Source organism: Ammospiza nelsoni, chromosome 19 (assembly GCF_027579445.1).
Source record: "Ammospiza nelsoni isolate bAmmNel1 chromosome 19, bAmmNel1.pri, whole genome shotgun sequence".
NCBI lineage: Eukaryota > Metazoa > Chordata > Aves > Passeriformes > Passerellidae > Ammospiza > Ammospiza nelsoni.
In genome coordinates, this window is record NC_080651.1 from 6,029,338 (window position 1) to 6,042,310 (window position 12,973).

Sequence of the window (12,973 nt, forward strand, 5' to 3'; positions counted from 1 at the left end):
GCCAGAGGCTGTGGGGACACTGGAAAGGAAAAGGGCAGAGCAGCAGCAGCTCTGGGAGCTGGAACGTGACCCCAGAGCCACTGTGACCCTGGACAGCCTGGCAGCCCTGCAATGGCTCTCACAGAACACTCTGCACATTCACCAGGGCATTCCCAGACTTCCATCAGAGATCCTCTTCTGCCTATGGCTTTTGGAAGCTGTCCTAAAAAAGAGGAACAAGTACCTTATTCCTGCATTTCCTATATTTATTTATAATTCAACATTATAGGTTTATGCCCTAAGTATTCAGTATTGCCAACAGCACAACTTATGATTCTGCTTAAAGTAATTCTCCTAAATTACATTTTTAGTGTATCAATGTAATAAGAGGGTAAGTAATTCTTATGGGTTTAGTTCTGACATCTGAACATAGACAAATTCCACAATTTTTACAGACCCACAGGAGCAGAAAGCCTGACTTGGCCATTTTGACTGTTTATCATATCCATCAGAAGAAAGAATCTTGTTCCAGAATCATTTCCATTCACCATTCTGCTAACTTTACTGGAAAACAGCAATGAGCATATTCTGCTCTACAGAAGTCAGATATTCAGAAGTGTATGCTCACAGAGCAACCCAAATACATCACCTGTCACACTGTAACACTACAAAGGGAAATGTTTAGAAGTCTACTTTCTCTTCCTTTTTCTTCAGCATGAAGTGCCAGTGTCATGGCAGGTTTGGAGGAAGCCTTAGTAAGGGATGAGTTGTGCTCTATTTCAGTACTATGAACAAGAATAATCATTCTACCAGTAATTTACACAGTGAGTGCAACTCAACAAATCAGGTACTGGCAGTGTTATTGTATTTGCATAACAGAAAGTCATTAAATAATAGAAATATTTACAGTGTGCATTTAAAAAGGCACAAGAATGAGGTTGAACTGGCTGAGAATATGCAGTTGTGGATTCTTCTGATCTTGAAGCCTTTGGAGAAAAATGTAAGGGAAGGCTGAGTCCTCTTCCCTTCTCACTGTAATGACACCAACAATTGAAAATCTGAGAGCACTGGAAGAGGCTTCACTGAGCACAGGTGTCACCAGTCCCACTCCTTCCATGAGCCAAACTGAGTTATTTACATGAGTCATTGTTTGGTCAAAGAAAAACCTGAAAGGTACAGAGCAAAGAGAAAACACAAATACAGAAGAAGTGGCATTTTCATTTTGAGAAAGTCTCAAAAAACTGCCTTCTCAACTTTTTTTTTTTTAATCTATCTGTCCAACATTCAGTAAAATCTATTGTTCATAAAGCAACATTGAATTCAGATACTTCAAAAGCCTCATGATAATATTTAAGAGCAACAGCAGTTTCTTACAGCCAGTGCAGTAGCTGATTTAAAAAACTGAATGCAGACTACAATGATCTAATTAGGGGAATTTCTCCCCACAGTGAGGCTGTTCTGGTGTAAGCTGGTGGGAAAACCCAGCTGGCTTGAATACTGTAAGATCAAGACCTGAAAGCTTATGCAAGTGTGTGGTTAAAGAAAAAAAAGTTCATATCAGAACACTGGAAGTTTCTGTGCTTCTGATAACCAAACACTGAATACCCTGAATGCTGCACCAACCTCAAGTTCTTGGTTCAAAACCTCTCCAGGATTACTCACATTTGGTAACTACAAAACATTCAGAACTGCCAACACCGTTCTGTAGAACTCCAGTACTGCCAGTACTGCTCTTACTCCATCTCTGTGACACAAGAAAATAATTAACACGCATCACTTATCAGCTCATGTATCAGCTTCTGTACTATCAAAAGCAAAGCCAGACATCAAATGATTCAATGACAGATTTTAGATAAGCACCACAGTAGCTGATCTCAATTACCCATTTTCTCAAAGGCACCAATGCAATCTACAGTCCAGCATTTTTACCCATCATTTCCCTTCCATTTGTGCCTTCCAGTATATGAGATATGTTACATTTGTTCCCTAAAGAGAAGCATTCCAAGAAACACATTCAGATGGAAGCACACTTGATGCTGCAACTGACCCTAGAATATTGTTTCTATCTTAACCCTTCTGAGTTTTAAATAAAATGTAAGGAACTAAGTCATTAAAATAACCCACAAAAAGTTATTAAATTCTGACTAATCTATGAGCACTTGGGCTTGTCCTCTTTTGTTGCCCCTCAGAGAAGTCTCTACAGACTCTTCCAGGGAAATAATCCACTCCACACTTCAACATTGACATAACACAATAAAACTTTAGGTAATTGAGTTTAATGTGCTGTTCAACACAACATAGAATTTCACACAACTTACAGTAATTCTGTACAGTTCACAAGATCCTCATAGCAAAATCAAAATGGAGCAAAAATTGCCCCTGTATCATTATGCAAGAGCTTGATTTTCTTCTTGCTGCACCTGAAAAGCTTTTCACCCTGAAAAGCAACACAGTAATAACAGTTACAATATGACATTCAAACACTTAAACATGAAATAAATTTATATTGTTTCATTATGTCTAGGGAAGTGCATTCCCTTAACACAATCTCCTAACCTGGAAATAAGAGGAACTATCACAGTAAGTGCATTTGTGCTTTTCTATGTGCAGTACCCATAAAGAGACCAACATCTTATGTATTATGATATACAGAGGTTTCACTACAGTGAAACACAGACCAGCATTCAGTCTTACAATAAATGATTTGTCTGACACTAAGCACTCAATTGTCTGTAAGAAAAAGCTGTGTTGCAGTCCCTTTGAAGCCACATTAGTGAAACAACCACAGACTGTGGTTTGACAGGGGTGGGGGTGGTTGTTTTTCTTTTTTTCTTTCTTTAATTAAAAACAAACTATGAACACTAAAGATCAAAAGCAGTACATGCAGGATCTTTTAAGCCAATTAAAAATTGCAACTAGTCAAAACAAGGCACTGAAAATTGATTTGTTTGAAGAGAACAGGAAGCTGTCCGACCAAGCAAGTTATATTTATCAGGCTTTTTTTTTTCCTTTCCTTTTTAATTTAACTCACACTTTCCTGCTTGCTAAGAAACTCCTCAGCTGATCACCTTTGCCATGGTAAGTTGTAGCATTAACAGCTTGCTGGACCTTCCCTGGAGATTGTTTATTTGCTTTCCAAGGGAATTGCACTTTCCAGCTGGACAGCAATCACACGGCTTTTCACAGAACACTTTACTCAAGATGAAGAGAAGCTCTGCAACACAGAGTCTTGCAAAGTCCCACAGCTGAGGAAAGCTGTGAAGCCAAACATCATTACAAAAGGAGATGCCAGGGCCAAATTAGGAGAGACAGGGACAGGCTGAAGCCTCCCACAAAGTTGGGGCTTCCCAATTCAACATTTGTTACTGACTGACACCAACTCATCCCACTGCACACTTCAGCCATCCTCTCTGAGCTGCTCTGACACTCCTGAGTGTCCATTTTGGATTTGTATTCGGTTTCGTTTTTACTGAATTGAGAAAAAAAAAAGATACAACAATCAAATCCCAAGAAAGTTCATAGAATCACAGAATGGTTTGAATTGGAAGGGACCTTAAAGATCTTGTTCCAACCCTCTGGCATTGGCAGTTCTATCATGAGAATTTGTCTTTTTAACACAGTAAAGGAATTTTTAAATCCATATCATTCAACTACTATAACAGTAAAAAAATCTCAAATTCCCCAAAGCTTCCTCAAAAAATCCTCTTCAACTACTTCGGCTCATTATTTTTCAGTGTTAGGGCAAAGAACATATATTTTTAAAAAATATTGTTTATTATCTGCTTTGACAGCTTTGTAATTGTTACATGTACACCTGAAAAAGAATTTTAAATAAGCTTGGTTAAATTCCAAGTGTTAAAGTTAGAAGCTAATAACAGGAAAAGCACTGGAGAAGGGCTGGAAACCTTACTGGATGTGGTTGGTGACCATTCCATTTGGCTTTGCCCTGCTAATGCCCCTTTAAATTAGAATTTCAGTACATTCCTTCCTTCCTGTTATATCAGCCTGCCAACTCCTCACAATAGCCACAACTCCAAAAACCATCCCATTTCACCTGGCCAGAATCTACTTGACTCCCCCAGTGCTTCTCCATCAACTTAATTCCCTACAGCTGCTGAAAGCCAATGTCAGCAGGCTCCAAAACCAAGGCAGAAACCAAACACTGAGCCACCAAAAAGCTGAATTTAAGCGTTGTTCCTCCACTGTCTTTGATGTGTGCAGTCCCCTAATAGCTACTGCTTAGCCAACCTAAAATTAGACTCAAGAGTAAAAAGCCTGGAATACAACAGCTGCTTTATGGTTATTAATTCAAATACAAACAAAGCAACAACAGGAAAAGATGACAGCCAAGAGCCTGGGAAGCAGGAAATACCCTCCTGCATCACCTCCCTTCAATAGGAAGGGCACTACCACACCTCTGAAAACAAGGAATAAGTATGCATTAACATAAACACTGAAGAAAACTCACTATTTTCTATTTGCCCAGATTTTTAAAAACACAGAGTTAGCAATTGAGTTTGGTCTTTGAATGTGCAAGTTCAGCTACCAAGCAACTGATTTGACCCCTGTGTGGATATCTCACAGCCAGCAAGAACCTCAGTGACATCAGCACTCACCTCACTGCTCTCCTGGGAGCCAAAGACAAAGCCAACAGTGTCACCACTGATGTGGGGTTCAGACACTGAAACACAAACCATTTTCCCCATAGTGAGGTTACACAACTGCTCCTGGTAGGAAATATTCCCTGGAATAACACAGCATGCCCTAGGATGCCTGTCTCAATAAACTCCTCTTATTTTTTACTCTCCTCATTCTCAGGCAGCAGTTGCTCCTTAGCCTTGTACGATTACCACTGTGTACATGCCTGATCATCTGCCCAGCATTTTATGTATTTGGTGGGATTTAGAACCTCCACACTGATATCATGAGTGTTCCAAAGCCTCACTGCCTTAGGGCAACAAAGTTGTTTTCATACCAAACAATTTTTCACACATCTCAGAAGGCTGAACACAACTTACACAACTTATGTTCAATTAAACACAAACCCTCTGTCTCACCTGTATCAAATCAGTCTCAGGGATTCAGTTACTGCTGCACTCCAAAATAAAATTAAAGTGCCAGGGAAAAATGCTATTTTGAAGAATGTACCTGAATTTTTCAGCTTCATCAGCACTGGTATTTATTTGCTCCTGACCTAGCTTCCAAGGATTCTTCTCTGCCACAGAATTGCTTTCCAAACCCCAACTCGTTCACCTACTAAAATCAAAAGTAAGAACAAAAGATATTCAGCACCTTCAATTTAACTAAAATTACTTGTATATTTTCCTTTTTATATATAACTTTTATCTCATTATTTTTAAACGTCAGCTACAGTCCTTCAAGTGGTACCAAGAAAAATATTTTATCCACCCTTCCCAAGTAAGGAGAGGACAATACTAACATTCCATCTGCTGCTATTAAAGAAGTGCTGGCTGACAATGCTCTTTCTTCCTCCCCAGTGATCCTTCTTGCACCCTCAGAGGGGACAGAGCAGAGCTTTTGCCAACAGGTTGTAGCTGTCATATCTAGAAAGAAAAAATGCAATTGGTTTCAACATTCAGAATTATTTACTTGCTATTAGCAAACAGGAATATCGTGAAAATCTACTCACATACCCAGTAAAAACCCTGCGACTTCTGTGTCATTTCTGAGATCCAACTTCTCCTTGAGCGTCAGCTACCGGTCAATGTGATTTCCCACATAAATCCTTGTTTTCCCCCTTCTTCTATCAAGACTTCGCTTTCTCTTTTTCTTTTCCAGAAAAGACAACACTGGGGGCCTTCCACATCTCTTTGCTGGGAGGGACATGCTGAGCCTGAAAATAAAGGACAGGCTTTATTGAAAGGCAGCTCAGAACAACAGCTGGTACCTCAGCGTCCCGAGCCAGCACAGCGAGAACCGATGGCCGAACAGCTTCGGCTCCTCGCAAGTCACGCACCCGCTGCAGCCCCGCACCGGCGGCTCCCGACCCGTGCCCACCCGCTCGGGTCTATCCGGGAGAAATGGCACAGAACCGGGCCGCTTCCAGGCGGAACACGGCGAGGGACTGTGGGGACAGCCCCGCACGCCGCTCCGGACGGGAGTGAGCGGCCATTCCCGCCTCACACCGCCCCTGAGGGGAGGAGACATTCCCGCCTCACACCGCCCATTAGGGCAGAGGAGGGAGCATTCTCGCCTCACGCCGCTCCAGAGGAGAGAGGAGAAGCCATTCCCAACTCACACCGCCCCTGAGGAGAGAGGAGAAGCCATTCCCTCCTCACACCGCCCCTGAGGAGAGAGGAGGAGCCATTCCCGGCTCACACCGCTCCTAGTGGGAGGCGCCATTCTCGCCTCACACCGCTCCTAACGGGAGGGCCCATTCGCGCCTCACACCCCTCATAGGACAGATACACACACGGACATACACACAGACACAGACATTCCCGCCTCATGCATCCCTGAGGGGACACCAGCCCCTTTCGCTGCTCCGCAAGGCGGACAAGCGCACCTCACACCGCCCGAGAGAGGACAAGCCCTCACAGCGCCCCTGCGGGGTACACCCTTTCCCCGCCGCCATTCCCTCCTTCCCCCACGCCAATCTCCCGCTGCCCCCGGCTGGGTGGTCGGTCTGTCGGTCGGGGTTGGTCTGTCCGTCCCTCACCCGTCGCGGCAGTGACCGGGGTAAACAAAGGACATGTGACCGGCGGCGCGCGGTGATGGCGCCAGGGTGACGTGAGGGGCCCGCCCCAGTTTTAAGGAAAAAGTCCAAAAAAAAGGATTTTAAGTGTTAAAGCAGGACAATGACTTGAAACCTGTCCTGAGGGAGCAGCCTGTGGCGCTCAGGTAAAAACTGTTCTCAGCCCTTCACTGAAGCCCAGAGGAATAAGTAACCCAGTATGGGGTTTTTTAATATTTGATTAATAACAAACTTCAGTTATGTATGCACAATAAAAAAATCTACTGTTTTCCCAAGCAGCAATTCGCGGGATGGATATCCAAAATACTGTGTGGTTATCTTACCTTCTGAAAGGCCAGATTCAAAGACAAAACTAGAATTTTGCTCTGAAGAACAAATGGTGTTTGAAATACGACCTACCTGTGAAAATACTACATCAGTGACACGAAGAGAAAGAAAATGCAGTGAGAATTTGCAATCCCTGTTGTCACAGTGTGTTCCAGCAGTGACATATGAGAAACCTGCATTCCTTGGCACCTCCACACACTCCTGCTGACAGAGCCTGTGTTTTAAAATAATAACTAAAAACTCAGACTAAGTTAGCAAGCAATATTTGAAAAATTTTATCTAAACAAGAGAGGGACAATCATACCTGCCAATTTTAATGAAAGTGAAGCCAAGACTTGCACTCTGACTGCACCTTGAGCAGCCTAATCCACGTAATACCAAAGTAGAATTCCTCATGTTTATTGTTCACTGCTGAGGTTGGATGATTCATCACATTTAAATTCTTTCACATGAGCTTCCCAACTTCCTTCTTTTATCTGTTATCATAATATCCGAAGAGAATTAATAATTTTTGTATGAAAAAGAAACTGAATTATGCTGTGTGGTACCTAACATGCAATAAAACAGGCAGAAAACATGAAGTAAAAAGAAAAAAAGAACAGTCAATCAAACCAAGAAGCTGAAGCATTTTTACTACAGAAAAATGGCATCTCTAACAATATATTTGTTTCATGTTTCCTATTTTATTTTCTCCCCCTCGCCATCTGCCTCTGTTCTGCTTTTTTCTTTCAAAAAGCACCCACCTAATTTAGCTTCACTCACCCCATCACAGGATTCAGGCAGAATTAAAACAAAATCCCCAGTGCCAAAGCCAAAAAAGCACTACCTCTTCATAAAAGCCTTATTCCATAAAAGAGTTATTCCAAAAATACCTCCCCATTTTCTTACAGTAGCTGTAGATCTTTAAGGGAAGCAGTCCATCTAGATTCAGTGCTTTGTTGCACACCCTCTAGGCAAAGGAACTCGAGATTTTTGGCCCCTGGTAACTCTGGATGGTACCTGTGCTTTCAGTGCTGCTCTTTTTGCCCAAATTTTGCCCTGTTCTTTTGGTAGCCAGCACCAAATCCCACAAGAGTGAGATGCTGTAGTGTGGAGAAAGAAGGAGAATTACAGAACGGGAAGTTTTTGAGCAAGAGCCACTCCTTCCATCAGGGAAGCACCTGAGCAATGCCCAGGGGGTTTGCTGTTCTGTGGAGCAGAGTCCCACTGCTTTGCTTAGGAACACCCTGCATGAAAATAAAGCCAATCTGGGGAGACAATCCTCAGAAGGAAATAGTGAGAACTAGAGAATGCCCATCTGTGAGGTGTGTGCCATGCAGTGCTCAGGAGAGCCTGGCAGTGCCAGAGCCAGAGGAAGCAAAGCATAGTGAGGAGAAGATCAAATACAAAAGGTACTGTGAAAATCACCAATCACTTGTTTTGAAAATTTTAAAAGTTTAATAGTAATGAAATGCTTATAAAAATAGTAATATAATTAGAGTAATAATAACTTGGACAATTTGGATTAGGACAATATGAGACAATAGAAACAAACAGTTATGGATGGTCTGGGTACCTTTTTCTGGGCAAAATAAGCCTGAGAAAGGACACATGTTAACAAAGGATTAACCCTTAAAAGCAATAACCTGTTGTGTATTCATACATCTCATACATGATGCATAAATTCCATTCACACACAGGATTCTGTCTGGGCAGTGTCAGCTTCTTCCTCTGAATCCTAACGAGGTCTTAATGGCTGAGTGAGGTGGGAAGAAGTTAATTTCTCCTGATAATGGAGCAATAAATTCTCTTCCTCTGTGACTGCTATCTCACTGCGAGTCCTTTCTTAAGAAAAAGAAGTATCCTACATAGCATAGTTTCTATTTTAACATTTTGCTATAACCTAAAACTATATTTAACAGCATTACTTTCTAACACAACACATATAATATTCATTTTAATATTTCAAAAAGCCAATCATAAAATGTGCATCTTTCACAGTACTAATGTGTGGCAGCACCACAACCTGAGTCTGGAGGTGAGTCCCTGCAGGGCAAACACTCTCATTTGTGAGTCAATTCTCTGCAGCAACCATGGTGAATTTGTTACTGCAGGGAAAACTACTGTGCCCAGCTGGGGTACGGCCCTGAGTCTTTGGGTCTCTTGGGGAGAACATGTTCTGTGTGGTGCAGAGGAGCTGAGCCAGCTCAGACACCCTCCCAAGGCACCTCAGAGCCCATCCTTGTTGCCTTCAGGGACCAAGAAACCTTGCCAGTTTTCTTCCCCCCTTCAGTGGGACCTTGGCCCGGGACAGCAGGATGGAGTAAGGGACCCACTGTTATCCTGGCTGTGTCTTGGGGAGTCCTGGGGGCTGCTGGGGTGCCAGAGAGGACTCACAGAATCACAGAATCAGTTGGAAAAACCTCTGAGATCATCATGTCCAACCTGTGAGCAAACACCACCCTGTCAGCCAGACCACGGCGCTGAGTGCAATGCCCAGGTGTTTCTTGAACACCTCCAGGGATGGTGACTCCACCCTGAGCAGCCCATTCTGATTTTTAATTTCCCTTTTCAATAAGAAAATCTTCCTGATGTTCCACCAGATCTCCCCAGATGCCACTCTAGGTCATCTCCTCTCCCCTGACCCTCATGTGTTATGGAGAGTGTGGTCACCTCGAAGCTTCCTCTTCCAGGCTTGGAGGGCCGGATGAGAGGGAGAAAAAATATGGAACGCTTCACGAATTTGCGTGTCATCCTTGCGCAGGGGCCATGCTAATCTTCTCTGTATCGTTCCAATTTTAGTATATGTGCTGCCGAAGCGAGCACGAATCTGAGCGCTTACCCGCCGCTATTTATACCCCTAGGATTCGGGCTCCGCAAGGTTAGGGTGACCCTTTCGGGACAAAGCGGTAGTGTCGGTGGGAGCAGCAGCAGCCGTGCACAGCACCCCGACTGTTCCGAGGGTCTGGCGGGCAGCAGATGGCGGAAAAGGGGGAACAGACCCCCAAATTCCGCCTAACCGGGGTTATGCAAATAGCGCTGCTGTATGTAAATGTCCGCAAAGCACTCTGGGGCGGGGCGGTACCAGGCTCCTCACGGGGCCGTTCTGTGTCAATAACCCCCCGGCGGGGTTCACAGTCACGTTCGGCCGTGCGCAGCTGGGAATGTGACACTTTCTGCGGTGCCACATCGGTGGTTCGGACCTAAATTAGTTAATATTGCTGACCTGTGGCGAGAGCGGGTGGCTGAAGCCATTCTCGTTCCGCAGAATCACAGAATCGTTTGGGTCGGAAGGTCCGTGTGGAGATCAAAGCCCCCGGCCAAGGCAGGGTCACCCGGAGCAGGTGACACCGGACCGCGTCCAGGTGAGTTTGAATGTCTGCAGAGAGGGAAACTCCACCGCTCCTTGGGCAGCCGTTCCGCTGCTCCGCCACCCTCAGCGTCAGGAGCTTCTTCCTCCTGCTGAGGCGAAACTTCTCGAGTTTAAGTTATGACCATTACTCCTGCTGTATTTGGAGTGTATCTCGGGAGCGGGCAGCTGCAGCGGGACCGCGGGGGCGGGCAGGGAGCGTGTCCGCGTGTGGAGGAGGCCCGTGTGGCGGTTCAGTTTCTAAGGAGGGGCAGGAGGAGCATATTGTACGAGCAGCAGAGTGGCGCAGCGGAAGCGTGCTGGGCCCATAACCCAGAGGTCGATGGATCGAAACCATCCTCTGCTAGCATAGTGTTTTTCGTTTTTCTCACGGCACAGCGCCCGTCCTCTCCTCTCTCCTGGTTAGTTTTGGGTGTGGGGGACAGGACTGTGGCTGGTACGAGTTGTTTTTGCTGAAATCTCGGCCTCATGCGTTATAGATGATGCGAATAAAGGACAGACAGAGCGCTGGGGTGTGCACAGCTTATTTTAGTTTCATTTGAATGTCTCACGGAATCAGGATGGTTTGGGTTGGAAGGGACCCTTAAATGCCATTTAGTCCCACCCTGCCACGATCAGGGACTCACCAAGTTTCTCAGAGCCCCGTCCAAGCTGGCTTTGAATGTCTCCAAGGATGGGACATGTGCCACCTCTCTGGGCACCGTGTGCCACTGCCTCAGCACCCTAGTGGATCTCTCTTCTTTATCTTTCATAAGAAAGCTCGCTTATAAACTAAAAGGTCACAGGGCCCCCAGGAGCCTACTCTGCTCCAGGCTGAGCAGCCCCAGCTTTGTCAGCCTTTCCTCACAGAAGAATTGCTCCTCTGAGCATCTTCATGCCTTTGTCTGGGAGAGATCCTTGTCTTTAATCAGTCATCAAAAGCTCTTTGCACACATTTGTAGTTTTTTCCCTGTCTTGCCAGATTAAATGAAACGTGGTGGCAATGCCGGACATAGCAAGCAGACTGTCAGCACAAAACGCAGGAAAGCAAAATAAAAACAAAAATGGGAAAACATATAAGTCAATGTACATAGTACTGAAAGTATGTATTTGGCCTCTGGATGACATGATCTGAGGAAAAATGCTCCATGAATGTAGTTAACGGCACAGTGCTGCTCAGTGGGGTTGTTATCAGAATGTGATAAATAACCAGTGGAATTCTTACATGGAATGAGTACATGCGGAATACATGGAAGAAAACCAAGGCAGGAATCTCATTCACAGACCCATGGAAATTATGGAATCGGCTTTCCCTGGATTTGGCTCAGTAGGCGCGGCTCAAGGGGTCACATTGTGTGGTTCCATGGTGTAATGGTTAGCACTCTGGACTCTGAATCCAGCGATCCGAGTTCAAATCTCGGTGGAACCTGAAAGTTTTTGCCACTGACACAATTATTTCCTGCTCAGAACCATGCAAAGTGACTTTAAATGGACTGCTAGAACGGCGTAAACATTCCATGCCATAAACATCACATGCCTCGTGAAATAAATGTCTAAAGCAGAATAGTAACTAATGACGGAGTTTTCCTATTTTTCCCCCCCCCATATCTATTTATTGCAGCCAGGTTAGTACTTTCTGACTTATCTGAAATTATCTGAAGAATCCCAGACATGTCACAGCATATTGTTTCCTTTTCTTTCTGTGCTTTGAATCGCCTGTGTGGAAATAGAGTTCTAAATTCTGCATCAGCACAGCTGGTGGCAGCTGCTGAGCTCTGCAGGGATCTCTGAGCTCTCAGGGAGCTCTTTTGGGGTGTCTCTGACAGCAGATGTTCCCCAGAGTTCCTGTTTGCTTTCTGCCCTCGTTTCACCAGGGGTGATGGAGTGACAGGACACGGGGGAATGGCTTCACTCTGCCAGAGGGAGGATTAGAAGGGAAATTGGGAAGGAATTGTTCCCTGAGAGGGTGGCACGGCCCTGGCAAGGGTGCCCAGAGAAACTCGATGCTCTGGCAGCATTCAAGGCCAGGTTGGACAGGGCTTGGAGCAAGCTGGGGTGGTGGAAGGTGTCCCTACCCATGGCAGGGCTGGGTCTGGATGATCCTTAAGGTCCCTTCCAACCCAAACCATTCCACGATTCTATAAAGACAACAAATCCCACACAAACTGGGAGCAACCAGAAAATTTGGGTCGTGTTGGATTCCCGTGGGCCATCCCGGGTTCACGGGTAGAAGGAACAGAACAAACAGCGATTTCCAAGTGGGATTTATTCATTATGGATTAATTGTGGGGGCTGGCAGAGGCCAGAGGCACCACCCGGTTCTATGGTGTAATGGTCAGCACTCTGGACTTTGAATCCAGCGATCCGAGTTCAAATCTCGGTAGAACCTGCCCCAGGTCCCTCTTTTTGTGCTTCAGAGCCTAGCAGGGACAGAGCGGACACGGTGAAGCTCCAGCCCAGCCCAGGGGTGTCCTCGCCCTCAGCTGTCGCACTCTTGCCACTTTTCTTCAATGCAACGAAAGTGGCAAAAGACATCATATAATTCTTGCTACTTTTTAATTTGGTGTTTGGTTGTATTTTACTGCTGTTTTACATTAAGTACTTTTGGGGGTACATTAATTTTT

At 44.9% G+C, this 12,973-nt stretch overlaps 1 long non-coding RNA gene and 4 other non-coding genes across 5 annotated transcripts; 3 read left to right on the top strand and 2 right to left on the bottom strand.

Moving 5' to 3' along the window:
• Nucleotides 1–731: 731 nt before the first annotated feature.
• On the bottom strand, nt 732–5,827 carry LOC132082029 (uncharacterized). Its single transcript, XR_009419761.1, has 6 exons — nt 5,634–5,827; nt 5,420–5,543; nt 5,128–5,235; nt 2,298–2,416; nt 1,642–1,723; nt 732–1,145 (listed from the first exon to the last, which is right to left on the bottom strand). It is a non-coding gene; the product is annotated as an uncharacterized LOC132082029 (long non-coding RNA).
• Nucleotides 5,828–9,719: 3,892 nt separating this feature from the next.
• Nucleotides 9,720–9,826, bottom strand: LOC132082076 (U6 spliceosomal RNA). Its single transcript, XR_009419767.1, has one exon. It is a non-coding gene; the product is annotated as a U6 spliceosomal RNA (small nuclear RNA).
• An 818-nt stretch (nt 9,827–10,644) lies between these two features.
• TRNAM-CAU (transfer RNA methionine (anticodon CAU)) lies at nt 10,645–10,716 on the top strand. Its single transcript has one exon. It is a non-coding gene; the product is annotated as a tRNA-Met (tRNA).
• A 990-nt stretch (nt 10,717–11,706) lies between these two features.
• On the top strand, nt 11,707–11,778 carry TRNAQ-CUG (transfer RNA glutamine (anticodon CUG)). Its single transcript has one exon. It is a non-coding gene; the product is annotated as a tRNA-Gln (tRNA).
• Nucleotides 11,779–12,666: 888 nt separating this feature from the next.
• TRNAQ-UUG (transfer RNA glutamine (anticodon UUG)) lies at nt 12,667–12,738 on the top strand. Its single transcript has one exon. It is a non-coding gene; the product is annotated as a tRNA-Gln (tRNA).
• The last annotated feature ends 235 nt before the right edge of the window (nt 12,739–12,973 follow it).